The sequence below is a fragment of the Bombina bombina genome, chromosome 6 (assembly GCF_027579735.1).
Source record: "Bombina bombina isolate aBomBom1 chromosome 6, aBomBom1.pri, whole genome shotgun sequence".
Taxonomy (NCBI): Eukaryota; Metazoa; Chordata; class Amphibia; order Anura; family Bombinatoridae; genus Bombina; species Bombina bombina.
The window spans coordinates 918,541,747-918,565,776 of NC_069504.1; the positions used below are offsets into that span (position 1 = coordinate 918,541,747).

General features: G+C 39.3%; 1 protein-coding gene across 1 annotated transcript in view; it reads right to left on the bottom strand.

The window, feature by feature from the left end:
* Positions 1 to 24,030, bottom strand: part of RANBP17 (RAN binding protein 17) — a 1,312,934-nt gene that overhangs the window by 821,345 nt on the left and 467,559 nt on the right. The gene's annotated exons all lie outside the window — the stretch shown is intronic.

Genomic DNA, 24,030 nt, shown 5'->3' on the forward strand with positions numbered 1-24,030 from the left:
CAAGAAGGTCTCGTCTCAAAGGTAGCTTCCATGGTGGAGCCGATGACATATTCACCAGATCTGCATACCAAGTCCTGCGTGGCCACGCAGGAGCTATCAAGATCACCGATGCCCTCTCCTGATTGATCCTGGCTACCAGCCTGGGGATGAGAGGAAACGGCGGGAATACATAAGCTAGTTTGAAGGTCCAAGGTGCTACTAGTGCATCTACTAGAGTCGCCTTGGGATCCCTGGATCTGGACCCGTAGCAAGGAACCTTGAAGTTCTGACGAGAGGCCATCAGATCCATGTCTGGAATGCCCCACAGTTGAGTAATTTGGGCAAAGATTTCCGGATGGAGTTCCCACTCCCCCGGATGTAATGTCTGACGACTCAGAAAATCCGCTTCCCAATTTTCCACTCCTGGGATGTGGATTGCAGACAGGTGGCAGGAGTGAGTCTCCGCCCATTGAATGATTTTGGTCACTTCTTCCATCGCCAGGGAACTCCTTGTTCCCCCCTGATGGTTGATGTACGCAACAGTCGTCATGTTGTCTGATTGAAACCGTATGAACTTGGCCTTTGCTAGCTGAGGCCAAGCCTTGAGAGCATTGAGTATCGCTCTCAGTTCCAGAATATTTATCGGTAGAAGAGATTCTTCCCGAGACCAAAGACCCTGAGCTTTCAGGGGTCCCCAGACCGCGCCCCAGCCCATCAGACTGGCGTCGGTCGTGACAATGACCCACTCTGGCCTGCAGAAGTTCATCCCTTGTGACAGGTTGTCCAGGGACAGCCACCAACGGAGTGAATCTCTGGTCCTCTAATTTACTTGTATCGTCGGAGACAAGTCTGTATAGTCCCCATTCCACTGACTGAGCATGCACAGTTGTAATGGTCTTAGATGAATGCGCGCAAAAGGAACTATGTCCATTGCCGCTACCATCAAAGCTATTACTTCCATGCACTGCGCTATGGAAGGAAGAGGAACGGAATGAAGTATTTGACAAGAGTTTAGAAGTTTTGTTTTTCTGGCCTCTGTCAGAAAAATCCTCATTTCTAAGGAGTCTATTATTGTTCCCAAGAAGGGAACCCTTGTTGACGGAGATAGAGAACTCTTTTCTACGTTCACTTTCCATCCGTGAGATCTGAGAAAGGCCAGGACTATGTCCGTGTGAGCCTTTGCTTGAGGAAGGGACGACGCTTGAATCAGAATGTCGTCCAAGTAAGGTACTACTGCAATGCCCCTTGGTCTTAGCACCGCTAGAAGGGACCCTAGTACCTTTGTGAAAATCCTTGGAGCAGTGGCTAATCCGAAAGGAAGTGCCACGAACTGGTAATGCTTGTCCAGGAATGCGAACCTTAGGAACCGATGATGTTCCTTGTGGATAGGAATATGTAGATACGCATCCTTTAAATCCACCGTGGTCATGAATTGACCTTCCTGGATGGAAGGAAGAATTGTTCGAATGGTTTCCATTTTGAACGATGGAACCTTGAGAAACTTGTTTAGGATCTTGAGATCTAAGATTGGTCTGAACGTTCCCTCTTTTTTGGGAACTACGAACAGATTGGAGTAGAACCCCATCCCTTGTTCCCCTAATGGAACAGGATGAATCACTCCCATTTTTAACAGGTCTTCTACACAATGTAAGAATGCCTGTTTTTTTATGTGGTCTGAAGACAATTGAGACCTGTGGAACCTCCCCCTTGGGGGAAGCCCTTTGAATTCCAGAAGATAACCTTGGGAGACTATTTCTAGTGCCCAAGGATCCAGAACATCTCTTGCCCAAGCCTGAGCGAAGAGAGAGAGTCTGCCCCCCACCAGATCCGGTCCCGGATCGGGGGCCAACAGTTCATGCTGTCTTGGTAGCAGTGGCAGGTTTCTTGGCCTGCTTTCCCTTGTTCCAGCCTTGCATTGGTCTCCAGGCTGGCTTGGCTTGAGAAGTATTACCCTCTTGCTTAGAGGACGTAGCACTTGGGGCTGGTCCGTTTCTACGAAAGGGACGAAAATTAGGTTTATTTTTGGCCTTGAAAGACCTATCCTGAGGAAGGGCGTGGCCCTTGCCCCCAGTGATATCAGAGATAATCTCTTTCAAGTCAGGGCCAAACAGCGTTTTCCCCTTGAAAGGAATGTTAAGCAATTTGTTCTTGGAAGACGCATCCGCTGACCAAGATTTCAACCAAAGCGCTCTGCGCGCCACAATAGCAAACCCAGAATTTTTTGCCGCTAACCTAGCCAATTGCAAAGTGGCGTCTAGGGTGAAAGAATTAGCCAATTTGAGAGCATGGATTCTGTCCATAATCTCCTCATAAGGAGGAGAATCACTAGTGATCGCCTTTTCTAGCTCACCGAACCAGAAACACGCGGCTGTAGTGACAGGGACAATGCATGAAATTGGTTGTAGAAGGTAACCTTGCTGAACAAACATCTTTTTAAGCAAACCTTCTAATTTTTTATCCATAGGATCTTTGAAAGCACAACTATCTTCTATGGGTATAGTGGTGCGTTTGTTTAAAGTAGAAACCGCCCCCTCGACCTTGGGGACTGTCTGCCATAAGTCCTTTCTGGGGTCGACCATAGGAAACAATTTTTTAAATATGGGGGGAGGGACGAAAGGTATACCGGGCCTCTCCCATTCTTTATTTACAATGTCCGCCACCCGCTTGGGTATAGGAAAAGCTTCTGGGGGCCCCGGGACCTCTAGGAACTTGTCCATTTTACATAGTTTCTCTGGGATGATCAAATTCTCACAATCATCCAGAGTGGATAACACCTCCTTAAGCAGAGCGCGGAGATGTTCCAACTTAAATTTAAATGTAATCACATCAGGTTCAGCTTGTTGAGAAATTTTCCCTGAATCTGAAATTTCTCCCTCAGACAAAACCTCCCTGGCCCCCTCAGACTGGTGTAGGGGCCCTTCAGAAACAATATCATCAGCGTCCTCATGCTCTTCAGTATTATCTAAAACAGAGCAGTCGCGCTTACGCTGATAAGTGGGCATTTTGGCTAAAATGTTTTTGATAGAATTATCCATTACAGCCGTTAATTGTTGCATAGTAAGGAGTATTGGCGCGCTAGATGTACTAGGGGCCTCCTGAGTGGGCAAGACTGGTGTAGACGAAGGAGGGGATGATGCAGTACCATGCTTACTCCCCTCACTTGAGGAATCATCTTGGGCATCATTTTCTCTAAATTTTGTGTCACATAAATCACATCTATTTAAATGAGAAGGAACCTTGGCTTCCCCACATTCAGAACACAGTCTATCTGGTAGTTCAGACATGTTAAACAGGCATAAACTTGATAACAAAGTACAAAAAACGTTTTAAAATAAAACCGTTACTGTCACTTTAAATTTTAAACTGAACACACTTTATTACTGCAATTGCGAAAAAGTATGAAGGAATTGTTCAAAATTCACCAAAATTTCACCACAGTGTCTTAAAGCCTTAAAAGTATTGCACACCAAATTTGGAAGCTTTAACCCTTAAAATAACGGAACCGGAGCCGTTTTTATCTTTAACCCCTTTACAGTCCCTGGTATCTGCTTTGCTGAGACCCAACCAAGCCCAAAGGGGAATACGATACCAAATGACGCCTTCAGAAAGTCTTTTCTATGTATCAGAGCTCCTCACACATGCGACTGCATGTCATGCTTCTCAAAAACAAGTGCGCAATACCGGCGCGAAAATGAGACTCTGCCTATGATAAGGGAAAGCCCCTAGAGAATAAGGTGTCCCAAACAGTGCCTGCCGATATTATTTTACAAAATAAGCAGATTAAAATGATTCCTCAAGGCTAAATATGTTTATTATATGAATCGATTTAGCCCAGAAAATGTCTACAGTCTTAAAAAGCCCTTGTGAAGCCCTTATTTATTGTCTGTAATAAAAATGGCGTACCGGATCCCATAGGGAAAATGACAGCTTCCAGCATTACATCGTCTTGTTAGAATGTGTCATACCTCAAGCAGTAAAATTCTGCTCACTGTTCCCTCAACTGAAGTTAATTCCTCTCAACAGTCCTGTGTGGAACAGCCATCGATTTTAGTAACGGTTGCTAAAATCATTTTCCTCTTACAAACAGAAATCTTCATCTCTTTTCTGTTTCAGAGTAAATAGTACATACCAGCACTATTTTAAAATAACAAACTCTTGATTGAATAATAAAAACTACAGTTAAACACTAAAAAACTCTAAGCCATCTCCGTGGAGATGTTGCCTGTACAACGGCAAAGAGAATGACTGGGGTAGGCGGAGCCTAGGAGGGATCATGTGACCAGCTTTGCTGGGCTCTTTGCCATTTCCTGTTGGGGAAGAGAATATCCCACAAGTAAGGATGACGCCGTGGACCGGACACACCTATGTTGGAGAAATTGAGAGTATACCATAACGCAGAAACTTTGATTTTTGAATCTAGCCACAAAGCAAGACAATTTGTAGATAGTCTAAAATGATATAGAAAAGGAAGCATTAGCTATTTCTAAGAATTTCTGACTAGATCTCTTATTAAAAGATAAGATGTGGGGGGGGCGTGTCCGGGTAGTGCCGGGAAAGGATGCAAAATCGCTGATCTCTAGCCCAAGCCTTCTAATTTCTCAAATATCACTGAAACCAAACGACATAAGTGATCAAATATTGCTTAATCAACTACATGAGCACTTACTGATCATGGAGATACCAAGCCTTACGATATTGGTTCAGTTTGTACCCTGCTATGGACGGCTGAGGCCTTAGGATGCTGGATCCTCGACTACCTTCCCTGGCATATCGGGTGTAACAATCATCCTCTAATAACCCAGCACTCGGCACAAAGCTGAATTAAACATGGAGGAAGCTCATACGGTCTTGTCCGCTTTACTACAAGACTTTGACAGGAAGCTAGATAGGTGCTTCATAGGCCTATCTAATACGCTAGAAGCGGTGATGCGAGGTGTGGATATCAATACTTTTGATAACATGGAATCAGGAGCCATTCTGCAAGGGCAATATCGAGAGAATTTCTCTGACCCCCTTTACCTGATACTCATAAAGACGGTCCTAGCTTGATACCGCAACACCAAAATGACCCACCTCCCATTGATTCCTTGATAAGGTATGGCAACGGCCGTGAGTTACACCGCATCACAGATGGGAAGCCCAGAGAACTCAATGACTCAGCAACCACCGAGCACCATGCAATCTGCTACAGCTCCGGAGGTACATTACATGCTCCTAGCTCTTGACCGAGGAGGGCTGCACGACTTCATGCCATTACAAAGCGGGGCTAGGCAGCTGGACATACTTACATTAACGCTGCCTCCTTATTCAGATATGATGCAGGACTTCAGGAACGACCATGCTTCTCAGGACAGTCTGGTCCACTCACAAGTTTACATGGTGCCTTTGAAAAATCGGAGTGGGGTAATAGAGTGCAGATCACCCATATATAAAATCAGGGGCCGCTCCTTGTTCGATATACTGGACAATAGCCTTGTTTATATGTCCATATATTGCGGTTTTCCTTACCTTGTGGACAGTTTGCTTTCTTGTTTTAACTAAGTGTTAACAGCTGTATTGTTATGTTATAATTGCATGGGTTTTAGTTCTGCTTGTTACATTTGACTTCTAGCTTTAAAATGCATAGCTTCATATCATTTGACTTTAACTGAGAAATATTGTATTACTTAACCCCAGATTGAACTCTATTATAGTATCCCCCAACTATTTTGTTATTACAAATTCAATGGTCCCTAGGTATCTAACATAGGAGGATTTCAACGTTTCAAATATCCTAGACAAATCTATGTGGTTGGTCAATATCCTGCTGTTCCACCTATTGAGTGTTTTGTCTGCAGCCGAGGCAGAATAGTACAGCCTAAATGAGGGTCATAGCCAACTAGTAAGAGTTACCCGATTCTAATATTTGCCATTATGTGAATTCTTTACTCCTACATATTAACTTAACAGGAACCAGTCTAATCGAGCTTTTGCTTATAAACTTAGTGCATTATTATTAGTATACAGAGGAAACTTGACATTTAAAATATTACAGTTTCTGAGTACTCACCTCACTATTCCCAATGGTATGGGCTGACGTTACAGGTTCATAGTCATTGTTAGGGGGGTTCCGTTCCATTATTAAACTATAGCATATATATAGATATATAGATATGTAGAACTTGTCTCATTTTAAAACACTGAACATCTCAAGGTCTCCTAATAATGTGTCTTTGTTTGTCATTTGAGATTATCATCTTTTATATAGCAGTTTTTCCACATAGCTCTCACTTTCCTTCCTGAAAATACTTCTCTTAGCAAGATAGGGAATTACCAGCTCTTTCCTCATTTCCCCATATACCATTAAACCCTAGTTACCACCGCTTGTATGGGGACCAAAAGAAACTGTTTAATTCACTCTCAGACCCTCCCTCATCTCAACACTTTTGATTTAGATACAAGAGTGACTCTACCCAGCTTAGGAGATGTTTTGGTTTAGTTCTATTTAAAATATGATACTACTGCTCCAAGCCCGTCTCCTCTGCTAATACCTGAAAATTCAGATGGTGAGTTGATAGGGAGGAGAGAATGGAAAACCGGTTATTGTGAACTATATTCTGATAGTACATATTCAGTTATTATATCTTGAGCTACCAGTTAGCCAATCTGTTTCTTAAGTTTACCCACCTAAACGCGTTAAGATACCTACACTCTTTCTATGCTGATTCAGGACTAATACCTTGGGAAACTTGGCCTCCTTTGTTACTCTGAGACATATTTTACTGTTTCACACTAAATACAGCGAGCCTCATGGGATCCACATGACCTGTAGCCAACTCCATTTTCAAATTTAGGTATTACCATACCCAACCCACTATATAACCTCAGAGGGAAATACCTCACAACACCATCCCACTGATGGAAAACTGGCTACCATTGACATAGGCACATACCTCAGTCATACTTTAAACTATATCATGTTCTATCTATAGATGTGGAGCTATAACCGCTAGCATTCAAACTAGAACCCTTTTTTACTATAACATCAGTCCTCCTCGGACACATCCTTCCCCCTACCCCCCTAACATTCAAATGTCTCTTGCCCGTTGATCCCCCCCAACTTTTCATATATCATTATATATTCATTCCCAACTCAATTATAAAAGAGATTCCATTATTTTGAGTCCATTTACATACATGATGATAGAGATTTGAGATGACTAATAGATATGATTGGAAATAGTTTATTGGAAAAGGTTTTATTATACACAATTATAACACAGGACATGCTTGTTAAGTACCAAATTGAAGACGTATTTGCTTTAAAATACCACTTACAGACACCAATATGTTGAGAAAATAATTGCGTTTATCATTGTTGTTCTCGTAGTCATAATAAGCCTACAAACTTATTCTATAACTAATTGTTTACCATATCTGCACTTGTACATTGCGTTCATTTTTCTTTTTCTTGATGTAAATGGACGAAAGTTATGCTTTGTATTCACCTAAAATCTCAATAAAAATTTCTTTAAAAAAAAATAAAAAAATAAGATGTGGTACAATAAAAGATGGGATAAAAATATGGTTTTAAAAAAAAAGAACAAAAGGGACATTTGTCTGGATATGTTAACTTTTTTCTTACTGTTTTTTTTGTTTTTTAAGGAGGGTATAGTAAAACTGTTTTACATTTTATTTTTTCCTTTTTTTTTCCCTCTCGCCCCCTCCCCCCCATATTATCAGTCGGCAATATTTAGGTTATACGTTATTAGAGGAAACAGATGTATAAAAACATGTTAAATATTGTTTCCTGGAATGTGGAAGGTATCACCTCCCCTATTAAGAGAAAGATGATAATTAATTATAGTTAATGGTTTTTATTGCAGTTTTGCAGGAAACACACTTAAATAGACAAGAACTCAATAAATTGAACGTTAAATGGGTCAGGGAGGTAGTGACAACCCCTTGCAAATGGAAGAAAAAATGTGTGGGCTGTCTTTTTAATAAAAAAATGGAGTATAAGATAATACAACAGGAGCTAGACGAGGAAGAAAGATTTCTAATTATAGAAATAGAGGTTGCTAAAATGAAATACTATATGTAACCTCTATGGCCCTAACCAATTAAATGAAGCGTTTTGGAATAAATTACATATAAAACTACTCCCTTAAACAGTCATATTTAATCTTAACACAAGATTTCAACATGACCTTACATCCAAAATTTGATAGAATGAATGTGAAGGCCAAACGGCAATATAATAAAGAAGAGCAGATATTATCTAGTTTTTGTAAATCACTTAAATTAAAAGGTATCTGGCGCTTACATAACCCTGACCAAAGAACATATACATGTAAAGCTTACAAAACATTCTCAAGGATAGACCTTTTCCTGGTCAATGAAAATCTGTTTGGTCAGAAAATAAAAACAGAGATCAACGATATATATTTATCAGACCATGCCAGCATCTCACTTAAAGTCCAGTATAAAAAAACATGGAGAAGGGAGAAATATTAAATGATATAAAATTTTAGAATTGGATGAGGGGCAAATGGAATGAATTTGTTGGCTTTAATAGAACATATGAAGACAAGGTGGAAATTTTCTGGGAGACCGCAAAGGCCTTTTTCCTGGGAGAAATTAAAGTCTGGTTGGTTAAAAGATGCAAGGTGATGAAACAAAGAGAACTTCAACTATCTAAGGCACTGAAAAATACCTATAGAATATATATAGATAGCACAAGTAAAAACCGTTGGGACAAATATCAGGAGGTACAATTAGAAAGAGATAGTTTTATTAATCAAAAACTGTACCAAACTGACAAAGAAAAACGCTGCATTTTTTAAATTTTAATGGCAGGGCCATGAAATGGCTATCTTTATTAACTAAATCACGCAAAAAAAAAAAAAAAAAGAATTATATTGATGCAATTAAGGATAAGACGCAAAGCCATTAACTTATCAGAGATTAAGGATATTTTTTTTACAAATATTTCCAAAAAACATACACAAACCAAATATAAATATTAATAAAAAACATTTCTGAGGGGAAATTCAGGTTCCGAAACTAGAAATAGGGCAGTTAGAGATACTAAATGTCACTATAACACAGGAAGAAATTCTTAATTTTTTTAAAAAAGGAACCATAAAATAAGGCACCAGGCCCCGACCAACTCCCTATTGAGTTCTACAAGATTATTAAAGATCAGATAACAACGACCCTGCAACAACTATTTAATTTATATTATACACAAAATAATATGAAATCCCCATATTTCACATCCTCTATTATTAATCTCATCCCTAAAAAGGATAAAGACACAGAATTAGTAGAATCATACAGATCCATTTCTCTCTTTAATAATGACTACAAAATATTAACCGCTATTCTAGTCAACAGATTAAAACAAATTCTAGACCCACTAATACACCAGGACCAAACGGGATTTATGCACGGTAGAAACCACACAAAAAAACATGTGGAGAGTATTGTTTTTAATAGAGCATCTATGGCTAAAACGCAAACTTGAGGCCAAAGCCAAAAAAGATGCAGCCCTGATAATAATAGACACTAAAAAAAGCCTTTGATTCAATTACATAGGACCACCTATTTACATCTTTGGGGAAATTTGGGATCACAGGCAATTTTAATGCATTTGTTAGACTTATATATAGAAACCCAACCTCGTCATTGATAATCTATGGTCTACTTTCCCCTAAATTACTTATAGCAAAAGGTACCAGACAGGAATTTCCTCTATGCCCGCTTTTATTAATTATATCTATAGAGCCTTTGGCAATAAGACTTAGGAAAGATCTGGAAGGTATTGCTATAGGGAGAAGGTCATTGACCCTGTCCCTTTATGTGGATAATCTTTTACTCTTTATGGGCAATTCATGGAGGAATATCCCAATACTATTGGATATTATTAATAACTTTGGTTCCTTCTCAGGATACAAGATAAATATTTCTATTTCAGAGATTATTTGGCTTCAGAAAAATGAAAAAAGTTTAAAGTCCACGCTTAAAGAAGTTCAAAAACAAATCAAATATTTAGGAGTAGTTCTTAGTAAAGACCCCACAGAATGGTACAACATAAATTACAATAACTTATGGAATTCCATAGCCTCTAAGCTCTTAAAGTGAATGTAAATTATGATGCTAAAGTGCTCGGTTTTTAAAAATTTGATTAAAAACGGGCACTTTAATTCATCAAAATATACATTTCACTCCTGTTGTGAAAAAAAACTTACCTTTTAATCTTGACAGCAGCTCCAGCTTCCTCCACCCATTGCAAAGGCTCTTCCTGGGTCTAAAATGAGGAATACGGCTTCCTACAATCACGGCGTTGAATCAGACACTGATTCCCCCAGGGGGGAAGCTGTGATTGGAGGATGACCTATCCATCATTTCTGACGGAGGAGGAAGCTGGAGCTGCTGTCAAGTTTAAAAACAGAATTTATGTTTACCTGATAAATTACTTTCTCCAACGGTGTGTCCGGTCCACGGCGTCATCCTTACTTGTGGGATATTCTCTTCCCCAACAGGAAATGGCAAAGAGCCCAGCAAAGCTGGTCACATGATCCCTCCTAGGCTCCGCCTACCCCAGTCATTCGACCGACGTTAAGGAGGAATATTTGCATAGGAGAAACCATATGATACCGTGGTGACTGTAGTTAAAGAAAATAAATTATCAGACCTGATTAAAAAACCAGGGCGGGCCGTGGACCCGACACACCGTTGGAGAAAGTAATTTATCAGGTAAACATAAATTCTGTTTTCTCCAACATAGGTGTGTCCGGTCCACGGCGTCATCCTTACTTGTGGGAACCAATACCAAAGCTTTAGGACACGGATGAAGGGAGGGAGCAAATCAGGTCACCTAAATGGAAGGCACCACGGCTTGCAAAACCTTTCTCCCAAAAATAGCCTCAGAAGAAGCAAAAGTGTCAAACTTGTAAAATTTGGTAAAAGTGTGCAGTGAAGACCAAGTCGCTGCCCTACATATCTGATCAACAGAAGCCTCGTTCTTGAAGGCCCATGTGGAAGCCACAGCCCTAGTGGAAGGAGCTGTGATCCTTTCAGGAGGCTGCCGTCCGGCAGTCTCGTAAGCCAATCTGATGATGCTTTTAATCCAAAAAGAGAGAGAGGTAGAAGTTGCTTTTTGACCTCTCCTTTTACCAGAATAAACAACAAACAAGGAAGATGTTTGTCTAAAATCCTTTGTAGCATCTAAATAGAATTTTAGAGCGCGAACAACATCCAAATTGTGCAACAAACGTTCCTTCTTCGAAACTGGTTTCGGACACAGAGAAGGCACGACTATCTCCTGGTTAATGTTTTTGTTAGAAACAACTTTTGGAAGAAAACCAGGTTTAGTACGTAAAACCACCTTATCTGCATGGAACACCAGATAAGGAGGAGAACACTGCAGAGCAGATAATTCTGAAACTCTTCTAGCAGAAGAAATTGCAACCAAAAACAAAACTTTCCAAGATAATAACTTAATATCAACGGAATGTAAGGGTTCAAACGGAACCCCCTGAAGAACTGAAAGAACTAAGTTGAGACTCCAAGGAGGAGTCAAAGGTTTGTAAACAGGCTTGATTCTAACCAGAGCCTGAACAAAGGCTTGAACATCTGGCACAGCTGCCAGCTTTTTGTGAAGTAACACAGACAAGGCAGAAATCTGTCCCATCAAGGAACTTGCAGATAATCCGTTTTCCAATCCTTCTCGAAGGAAGGATAGAATCTTAGGAATCTTAACCTTGTCCCAAGGGAATCCTTTAGATTCACACCAACAGATATATTTTTTCCAAATTTTGTGGTAAATTTTTCTAGTTACAGGCTTTCTGGCCTGAACAAGAGTATCAATAACAGAATCTGAGAACCCTCGCTTTGAGAAGATCAAGCGTTCAATCTCCAAGCAGTCAGCTGGAGTGGGACCAGATTCGGATGTTCGAACGGACCTTGAACAAGAAGGTCTCGTCTCAAAGGTAGCTTCCATGGTGGAGCCGATGACATATTCACCAGATCTGCATACCAAATCCTGCGTGGCCACGCAGGAGCTATCAAGATCACCGACGCCCTCTCCTGATTGATCCTGGCTACCAGCCTGGGGATGAGAGGGAACGGCGGGAATACATAAGCTAGTTTGAAGGTCCAAGGTGCTACTAGTGCATCTACTAGAGTCGCCTTGGGATCCCTGGATCTGGACCCGTAGCAAGGAACCTTGAAGTTCTGACGAGAGGCCATCAGATCCATGTCTGGAATGCCCCACAGTTGAGTGATTTGGGCAAAGATTTCCGGATGGAGTTCCCACTCCACCGGATGCAATGTCTGACGACTCAGAAAATCCGCTTCCCAATTTTCCACTCCTGGGATGTGGATTGCAGACAGGTGGCAGGAGCGAGTCTCCGCCCATTGAATGATTTTGGTCACTTCTTCCATCGCCAGGGAACTCCTTGTTCCCCCCTGATGGTTGATGTACGCAACAGTCGTCATGTTGTCTGATTGAAACCGTATGAACTTGGCCCTCGCTAGCTGAGACCAAGCCTTGAGAGCATTGAATATCGCTCTCAGTTCCAGAATATTTATCGGTAGAAGAGATTCTTCACGAGACCAAAGACCCTGAGCTTTCAGGGATCCCCAGACCGCGCCCCAGCCCATCAGACTGGCGTCGGTCGTGACAATGACCCACTCTGGTCTGCGGGAGGTCACCCCTTGTGACAGGTTGTCCATGGACAGCCACCAACGGAGTGAGTCTCTGGTCCTCTGATTTACTTGTATCTTCGGAGACAAGTCTGTATAGTCCCCATTCCACTGACTGAGCATACACAGTTGTAATGGTCTCAGATGAATGCGCGCAAAAGCAACTATGTCCATTGCCGCTACCATCAAACCTATCACTTCCATGCACTGCGCTATGGAAGGAAGAGGAACGGAATGAAGTATCCGACAAGAGTTTAGAAGTTTTGTTTTTCTGGTCTCTGTCAGAAAAATCCTCATTTCTAAGGAGTCTATTATTGTTCCCAAGAAGGGAACTCTTGTCGACGGAGATAGAGAACTCTTTTCCACGTTCACTTTCCATTCGTGAGATCTGAGAAAGGCCAGGACTATGTCCGTGTGAGCCTTTGCTTGAGGAAGGGACGACGCTTGAATCAGAATGTCGTCCAAGTAAGGTACTACAGCAATGCCCCTTGGTCTTAGCACCGCCATAAGGGACCCTAGTACCTTTGTGAAAATCCTTGGAGCAGTGGCTAATCCGAAAGGAAGCGCCACGAACTGGTAATGCTTGTCCAGGAATGCGAACCTTAGGAACCGATGATGTTCCTTGTGGACAGGAATATGTAGATACGCATCCTTTAAATCCACCGTGGTCAAGAATTGACCTTCCTGGATGGAAGGATTGTTCGAATGGTTTCCATTTTGGACGATGGAACCTTGAGAAACTTGTTTAGGATCTTGAGATCTAAGATTGGTCTGAACGTTCCCTCTTTTTTGGGAACTACGAACAGATTGGAGTAGAACCCCATCCCTCGTTCTTTTAATGGAACAGGATGAATCACTTCCAGAAGATAACCTTGGGAGACTATTTCTAGCGCCCAAGGATCCAGAACATCTCTTGCCCAAGCCTGAGTGAAGAGAGAGAGTCTGCCCCCCACCAAATCCGGTCCCGGATCGGGGGCCCGCATCTCATGCTGTCTTGGGAGCAGTGGCAGGGTTCTTGGCCTGCTTTCCTTTGTTCCAGCCTTGCATTGGTCTCCAGGCTGGATTGGCTTGAGAAGTATTACCCTCCTGCTTAGAGGACGTAGCACTTGGGGCTGGTCCGTTTCTGCGAAAGGGACGAAAATTAGGTTTATTTTTGGCCTTGAAAGACCTATCCTGAGGAAGGGCGTGGCCCTTGCCCCCAGTGATATCAGAGATAATCTCTTTCAAGTCAGGGCCAAACAGTGTTTTCCCCTTGAAAGGAATGTCGAGCAATTTGTTCTTGGAAGACGCATCCGCTGACCAAGATTTTAACCAAAGCGCTCTGCGCGCCACAATAGCAAACCCAGAATTTTTCGCCGCTAACCTAGCCAATTGTAAGGTGGCGTCTAGGGTGAAAGAATTAGCCAATTTAAGAGCACGAATTCTGTCCATAATCTCCTCATAAGAAGAAGAATTACTAATAATCGCCTTTTCTAGCTCATCGAACCAGAAACACGCGGCTGTAGTGACAGGGACAATGCATGCAATTGGTTGTAGAAGGTAACCTTGCTGAACAAACATCTTTTTTAGCAAACCTTCTAATTTTTTATCCATAGGATCTTGGAAAGCACAACTATCTTCTATGGGTATAGTGGTGCGCTTGTTTAGAGTAGAAACCGCCCCCTCGACCTTGGGGACTGTCTGCCATAAGTCCTTTCTGGGGTCGACTATAGGAAACAATTTTTTAAATATGGGGGGAGGTACGAAAGGTATACCGGGCCTGTCCCATTCTTTATTAACAATGTACGCCACCCGCTTGGGTATAGGAAAAGCTTCGGGGGGCCCCGGGGCCTCTAGGAACTTGTCCATTTTACATAGTGTTTCTGGAATGACCAGATAATCACAATCATCCAAATTGGATAACACCTCCTTAAGCAGAGCGCGGAGATGTTCCAACTTAAATTTAAAAGTAATCATATCAGGTTCAGCTTGTTGAGAAATTTTTCCTGAATCTGAAATTTCTCCCTCAGACAAAACCTCCCTGGCCCCCTCAGACTGGTGTAGGGGCCCTTCAGAAACAATATCATCAGCGTCCTCATGCTCTTCAGTATTTTCTAAAACAGAGCAGTCGCGCTTTCGCTGATAAGTGGGCATATTGGCTAAAATGTTTTTGATAGAATTATCCATTACAGCCGTTAATTGTTGCATAGTAAGGAGTATTGGCGCGCTAGATGTACTAGGGGCCTCCTGTATGGGCAAGACTGGTGTAGACGAAGGAGGGGATGATGCAGTACCATGCTTACTCCCCTCACTTGAGGAATCATCTTGGGCATCATTTTTACTAAATTTTGTGTCACATAAATCACATCTATTTAAATGAGAAGGAACCTTGGCTTCCCCACATTCAGAACACAGTCTATCTGGTAGTTCAGACATGTTAAACAGGCATAAACTTGATAACAAAGCACAAAAAACGTTTTAAAATAAAACCGTTACTGTCACTTTAAATTTTAAACTGAACACACTTTATTACTGCAATTGCGAAAAAGTATGAAGGAATTGTTCAAAATTCACCAAAATTTCACCACAGTGTCTTAAAGCCTTAAAAGTATTGCACACCAAATTTGGAAGCTTTAACCCTTAAAATAACGGAACCGGAGCCGTTTTTATATTTAACCCCTTTACAGTCCCTGGAATCTGCTTTGCTGAGACCCAACCAAGCCCAAAGGGGAATACGATACCAAATGATGCCTTCAGAAAGACTTTTCTATGTATCAGAGCTCCACACACATGCAGCTGCATGTCATGCTGTTCTCAAAAACAAGTGCGCCATACCGGCGCGAAAATGAGGCTCTGACTATGATTAGGGAAAGCCCCTATAGAATAAAGTGTCTAAAACAGTGCCTGCCGATATTATTTTACAAAATACCCAGATTAAATGATTCCTCAAGGCTAAATATGTGTAAATATGATCGATTTAGCCCAGAAAATGTCTACAGTCTTAATAAGCCCTTGTGAAGCCCTTATTTACTGTCTGAATAAAAATGGCTTACCGGATCCCATAGGGAAAATGACAGCTTCCAGCATTACATCGTCTTGTTAGAATGTGTCATACCTCAAGCAGCAAAAGACTGCTCACTGTTCCCCCAACTGAAGTTAATTCCTCTCAACAGTCCTGTGTGGAACAGCCATGGATTTTAGTAACGGTTGCTAAAATCATTTTCCTCATACAAACAGAAATCTTCATCTCTTTTCTGTTTCAGAGTAAATAGTACATACCAGCACTATTTTAAAATAACAAACTCTTGATTGAATAATAAAAACTACAGTTAAACACTAAAAAACTCTAAGCCATCTCCGTGGAGATGTTGCCTGTACAACGGCAAAGAGAATGACTGGGGTAGGCGGAGCCTAGGAGGGATCATGTGACCAGCTTTGCTGGGCTCTTTGCCATTTCCTGTTGGGGAAGAGAATATCCCACAAGTAAGGATGACGCCGTGGACCGGACACACCTATGTTGGAGAAAGGTAAGTTTTTTTTCACAGGAGTGAAATGTAAATTTTTATAAATTAAAGTGCCCCTATTTTTAATAGAATTTTTAAAAACCGGGCACTTTAGCATCAAAATTTACATTCACTTTAAAATACACCTACCACTATCCCTTTCAGCTAAAATACATCTAATAAAAATGATAATTCTTCTAAAGATTTTGGTTTTATGAAAAAGTTGTATTCACAATGTACACAATTGTTATGGAAAGGGAAACCAGCAAGAAGTGCTCTTAGTAAGTTAATGCAAAAAAGAGAACATGTACAGTAGGTTTAGGATTTCCCAATATTAAGTACTATAATTGATATGCATGGTTAAAGTAGCATGTGATTGGATTACGGAGGAGGGGTTGTCGTCACATCTGCAGATTGAAAATGATATACTATCCCCAATCTCCCTATTGGGTATACTGCATGCAAGGGAGAAAGATATTCTGAAAACAATAAGAGATAGAGAGGTTAAATTGAATATTGTCAAAGCTTGGAACAAATTTAAAAAATAACTACAAATTGGGAATTCGTTATAAAGATTTGCGCTTATAGGAGGCAACATAGGCTTTGCTCCGAGTTTGGTGACTAGCATATTTAATTCATGGAAACATAAAGGCCTGGTTTATTTATGCCAACTCAAAGACGCAAATCTTGGCACAATTAAATCATTTATGTTTTTGAAAAATGAATTTGCATTATCCAGAAATTACTTTTTTTGCATATCTGCCGATTAGACAATATTACTTCACTCAGGCACAAACTCCTGAAAGGAACTGGTCACTGGGGGAAACAGATAATGGGATTAGAGCATATAAGGCAGAATTAAAGTCTATCACAATTTGGTATCATTTGTTAATGCACAGAATTGGTCGGGTGAATGTGGATCACCTACAATGCAAATGGTCTAAGGATTTGGTAGAGATTTCAAGTGAAGACATTATTTAAAGTTTTAAATTGATAACTAACTGCACTAATTCTCAGGCATGGAGGGAATCACATATGAAAATGATTAACAAAACATATATGTCACATGTCAAAATAGCTAAATTGTTGCTGCACAAACGTTCTTATTGTACTAGATGTTCTTATCCCAATGCAGATCTACCTCTGTTTCTGGCTATGTCCAAAAGTCAGGGCTTTTTGGTCTAAGGTGAGCTATTGGCTGAAAAGATTCCTGGTTAAGGAAATAAATATAACTAAAACACCTACGCGGGGTAGACTATCTCCTTAATAAACACAGAAATTTTAATAGGTAGGTTGACCATACTAAGTTCATGGAAATCCAAATCAAGTCCGAGTATGAAAAAGTTTACTAATTCAGTTCTTAGGCAAATACATTTAGAACTATATAGCCCTTCTATAACCCAGGAAAAAATCTGGGTTTTTTTTTTGTTGGCTTAAAGTCATACTTGCATACCCAGACTGAAGCCAGAGGCAAATTATTGCTTGTTTTTAAAAGTCTGATTTTTTTTTTGTATATCTATTCTGTCAGGGAACTTTCCGGAATGGTGGATGGACTAAGTAAGAGAAACAAAGTAATAAGAATATGGAGTGTTGGTGTGAGAGCAGGGGAGTCGGAGAGAGGGAGAACTTACCCCCATAAGCCCCTCCCTTATTTTTTCTCTTCACCCCTTTCCTTTCCCAGTTATAATATAAAATGTGATAATACATCTTTCAGGCTTTTGGTTTTTTTTTCCTTTTCATGGGCCAGACATTTGGGGAAAAAAGAGGCAGTTTTCATGTTTAGGGTGCTAAGATTGATATTTGTTCTTCCTTTAAATATTTTACAATTGTCCAATGTACAAGGAGATATATCAATATGTACAATTATAGCAAGCACTGTTTTGTTAAACTGTATGTAATAGTGTGACATATTAACTGTGCATTTTTCAAATTTGTCTTTAATATTAACTTTATGTACTCCTATAATGCCTCATCAATAAAAATAATATATATATAAAAAAATAATATAGCAGAATAACATGCCATCATTGGTGACCTTGACAGTATTAGGAATTACAAGGGACTTGTGATGCTTCCTCATTCCCTAAAATCATACTAAAAAACAAACCCTATATGCAGAACCAGGACTGTTGGTGGCGCTTTAGGACTGGAGTTGGCCAGTCCTGCAGTGTAAACCATAAGTTGCAAGGTTAATGGAAACTATGGGAAAACTACTAAGTCAATTGTGCAGGATGAATACACTGAAAACTCAAGAAATCAGCATGTATTAGGTTGCAGGATATCAAATGGTTCTGTCTCTCTGCTTACCAAAAAAAAAAGTTTAGAAATATCCATCTGATGGAAAAACTCTTGACAGACAAAACACAATTACTCCAAGGTATAAGAAATAAGGGCCACAACATGGAAGCAAACATGATCCAGAAACAAAACAGAAGAATATAAAATTATCTGAATAGAAGTATTAAGATACGTACCCTTTAAACCTATTGGTAGTCACAAAACTGCCTGACATGTTCAAAAATAGTAAGTGAAGGTAATCCATTTTCAAATTAAAATACCCTTACAGGCCTGTTTAACTGTTTCTAATACAGTAGCAGTCAAAAAATGCTAGTTTCTTTGGAATGCAAAAAAGACTTTAAATAAAATCCCTAGCCTTATTTTTTTTGAACAGGAAAATAATTACCTCTACAAGATCTAAAGTATCTTGATGAACAACCCAACAATCCATTTGCCTAAACAGTAGATACTAATTTGCCTTGGAGAAAAGAAAAGAAACCTTGAAGGGGAAAAGATAGACAGACATAAGTGATCCATAATAATCCCAGTACTTCTGTTGCTACTGAAAGGAAGTCTGGAAATGCTGGTTTAACTGCCAATTTCAGTGCCATGCTGCTTTGACAATGATACTACTACTCGTGTGGTTGGTCCTCCAGTTAACACAAGCAATTTCAGTCCTATTTTTTTTTTTAAATATTATTTATCCTTTGAAAATTTGAATGGTGTATCCAATTCACTATCTTGAATTATTTTTCTTATTAATAGTCATAAATCATAGTTCAGAAAATAAAGAATGCTTTGCAAACTGCAAGAAGAAAGACAACTGAATAATAAAGAACATATAAAAAACAATCTATATGTTAGAAAAATTGGCAGCACTACATGCTAGTTGCACAGAGAGCTCCAAAGTTTATTATAAATTGTTTTACAGTACAAGTACATTTGTATTATTTGCTGATTCACCAACAAAGATACCCTTACAATGTAAAATAATTACACCTGTTCACAAAATAAAATTGATAAGTTTTGCAACTCAAGGATCAAGGATACTTGGTTAGGACCCCAATGGATGGGTTACTTTAAGTGTGGAGACTGAGTAACCTGTAACAGCACGATGGTGGGTACAATATTTCAAGATCCCCATCATAACAGGAGGTTTAAGATCCACTATAGGTTGACCTGCACAAGTACTTATATTATTTATATTCTTGCCTGTCCGTGTTCTTTATTTTACATGGGTAAAACCATTACCACGTTCAGGGAATGAATGGCAAAAATAGACATGCAATCAGGGAGGCCATTAAAAGTGGCTCATCTAATTAGCCTATGGCATGCCGTATCCTGACCTGTAAACAGTGTTTAAAGTTAAAAAAAAAAAAAAAAAAATTATAGATCAAGATCCTGCTCTAAGGAGGGGAAGAGACCATGATAAGAAACTCCAGCAGCTAGAGACTAAGTGGATCCCAGTTATAGTGGATAAAGTTACTTATATGTGAAAAGGATCCTACCACTTAGAAGTGTTATATTTTCTTAAACATCTGGACATGTGATCTCCTTGGCAACAGTGTGGTGAAATCCCCTTTAGGAAAGGGATTATACGTGAAACTGGAATATTCCATGTACTGTTGAGCTGACTTAACTTTGATATATGTCCATGATGCTGGACTAGTATTCTGCTATGTGAATCAAATATGATGTTCTACATTCCATCTATGGGACTGATACTGAATCTTATTTGACTGTGTCATTTCGGTCTTGCATCATATGGGATAATTGTTTGCTAATTTTGCATTGTTCCACAAGTCCTCTTTAGTGTTGGTATGGTTTTGGATGCTTTTTTGTTTTTAACTTTTCTAACTGATTATGGAATATATATGTTTAAGTTTGTTCACAGCCTTTCTAGCAAATTGTCACTATCATCATATTAATTAGCCACATGTTTATCTGCTTTATAGTGAATGTGGCTTGTTACCCAATAGCCCAAGGATGGGGGTGGACATGAGGAACTAGTTATCAAATAATGTGTAATGATGATGATGTAGAGGGATTACATCTATGAACACAATCACTTTCAAAAAGAAAGCGCGTCTGCTTTGTGAACCTGTTCATCTAACTGATACTTCTATTTGTTATACTGACCTTTGTATGCTTTTAACTATGGAATAAAGTTTATGGATTTTATCGTTGTCCGATTTGGCATAGTGCGCTTTTTTTTTTTTTATGTCTTCTAGGTTTTTTGCGTGTGTAGCAGACACGCTTGCTAGCAGCATTTGCCTTTGGACCTAGAGGGAGGAAGTTCCAGCCCAAGCTTAATTGTGCCGAAGACCAGAGGATTCAACGTTGTAGAGACTATTGTGTGCGCTCCTGACAGGCAAGATTGTGTTTGTACTTTATATATATATATATATAAATATATATATATATATATATATTGGCGGCTGCTGCTCAATGTCAGTTACAGGACTGTAGCAGTACTGTTGTTTAAAACAATTGCCAGATTTTTTTCTTTTTTCATATGGTCTGGAGATGCGAATTAGCAGAGTGTTTATATATATATATATATATATATATATATATATATATATATATATATATATATATATATATAGTTTAAAATGAATGCTATTTACATGAATAACTAAAAGTGAATTATATATATATATATATACATATATACACATACATACACACACATATACACACACATACACACATACATATATATATATATATATACACACACACATATACATCTATATACAGGGGTGAAAGAATATCACTATGGTTTACTAGTCGGGGGTTAAAAGCTACTAGCCCAGAGGGAGAAAGTTACTAGTCCACTCAATGTTAAAGATAGGAAAAAGTTACAATTCTAAGTCGTACGGGACTAGTGGACCACTATAAACATATAACACCAACATATCAGGAAAAAATAAAGACAATTCAAAAACAGAATCACTGAGTTGCAAACAAGGATCAACCCCTTGTGTCAGTATTTTGTTGATCCACTTTTTGCTTTAATTACAGCCTTTAGTCTGTTGGGATATGCCTCTACTAACTTTGCACATCTAGACTGTGCAATATTTGTGCACTCTTCTTTGCAGAACTGCTCCAGTTCCGTTACATTTGATGGTGACCGTTTGTCGACTGCAGTCTTCAAGTCATGACACAGATATTTAATGAAGTTTAAGTCTGGGCTCTGACTAGGCCATGCAAGGACATTAACATTTTCCTCCTTCAACCACTGTGTGGTCATTTTTGCTGTGTACTTTGGGTCATTGTCATTTTGGAAGTAAACCTTCTTCCAATTGACAACTTCCTGGCAGAGGGCAGCAGATTTTCCTTAAGAATTTGACGGTATTTTGCCCCATCCATTATTCCTTCTATCCTGACAAGTGCTCCAGTGCCTGCTGCAGAGAAACACCTACATAACAGGATAATACCACCTCCATGCTTTACTGTAGGTATGATGTTATTTAGATGGTGAGCTGTCTTGGATTTCCTCCAGACATATTGTTGTGGTGTTGAGGCCAAACAATTAAATTTTAGTCTCAACTGACTATAACACATTTTTCCATGTGGCCTCAGAATCTCCTAGGTGTGTTATGGCAAAGATCAGTCGTGACCAGTGTTCCCTCTAAGGCCAGTTTTGTGTGCGGCCCAGCAGTGAAACCGTTAATTAGGTAACCACACCCTGCAATTAGCAAACACTACACAATGCAGATGGCAAGGTATGGTTCTCTTGTTAACTGTTTCACTGCTGGTCTGCACACAAAACTGTCCTTAGAGGGAACACTGGTCGTGACTGCATGTGGCCTTTCTTGAGGAGTGGCTTTTTGTTTTTTTGTTTTTTGCAACCCTCCCATACAAGTCACATTTGTGGAGAATTCATGATATTGTTGTCACATGCACACAATGACCACTCTTTGTCATAAATTCCTGCAACTGCTTCAGAGTTGCTGCGGGCCTCTTGGGAGTCTCTCTGACCAGTTTCCTCCTGGCTCTTTTATCCAGTTTGGAGTGACGTCCTGATCCAGAGAGGGTCTGTGTTGTACCAAATTAAAATACACAAAAGATAAGGTAGCGCTAAAAAAGCAATTTAAAGGACCCACTTAAGGGACCCACTATGGATTTGAAAGTGATGCTGTTGTTGGAAAATGTGTTGATACCCAAATACCTAGATATTTTTATATATTTATATATACCGTTTGGTATCTATATGCAAATAAATCACAATTCAATTGTTTAGGTTCAATATAGATGACTGATATGGTAGTACTTATATTTTATATATACAGACTTCTCTATGTGGGTTGTACCTCTTATTTTCAGTATGAGTCTATACAAGTGACATTTGCAATTTACATCTTCTTATTCTATATGAGTAATACAAGTCAAACAAAAGGATTTATATTAAAATGTACTATTTATTATATGTCATCATAAAATCAATAAAAAACTATTATAGTAAGATTATATCTGGATGTATCTCTATCAACTATTCAATTAGTATATATATTGCCTCTTATTAGAGGTACAGATTGAAATAGAAAATATACAATATATAGTATAAAGTATAATATGTATTCCTAAAATTATATTTAATAATTCCATGGACCAAGTGTTTAAAAAATAAATATATAAAATTACTCCTAAAAAAAATCGAAAAATATTAAATTCCTTAAAAAATTGAAAATAAGGAGACAGAAAAATTGCTAAAAAAGAAAAGAAAAAAAATAAAGAAAAAATGTGAATGTAAATCCCAAGCAAAATTTTTTGCTCAGTCCCAAGAGTAAAAATAAAAATAGAAAATGTAGTATCTTCTGTGATGTTGTTTTTTATTCAGGATGTGTTAGGAATTGTTAGCATGACCAGCGCCATTTTGTCTTAGGCATCCATCTTGTTTAAAGAAGCTTTATTATAGCAGATATTATGTAGTGAGAAATATGCTGATGTTAGTAAGAATTGTATTAGTTTTATTGGCCTTGCAAATGTTCCTGGCAAAGCGCCTGGAAGTCCGTTATCTAGGTAAGATGGCCAAACGGCCTTGCTTTGGGCTGAGCTATGCGAACAGATGTATTTTCGCTACTGTTATAAGAAATATTCCTTCATACTCCTCTTTCTCTTTATTATTTCAATAAGCTTCTTTTGTTCATGAAATATGGTATGATATGATGTAGTTATGAATATGTCACTTGTTAACCCTATATGCTGTAACTGTTGCCTATAAGACGTGCCTTTCATCTTTCAATAAACAGAATCGTTTTTAGACTTATTGCTGCGTGGTCTGAATTCTATTCTCTTGGATATCCTAATCAAATACATTCATTTCCAGCTGATAAGGTGTGTTCCAGGCCAAGCCCTGACTGACACGCTCCCCCCTGAAAACAACATCTAACAATTCTGGTGTCAGCTTGTGGGATTCGCACTGGGTAAGTAGATGAGTGTTTTTTTTACTCTGCTTTTCCCTCTGTGAATCTGAACCTAAATTTATTTTTGATAATAGGTGTTGGTTATATATGATAAAGGGTTAAGGGGTTCCTGCAGTAAAGAAGCAGGGTTTTTTGTGGAGGTTTTTAGTCCTGCCGGCAGTTGTGATAAC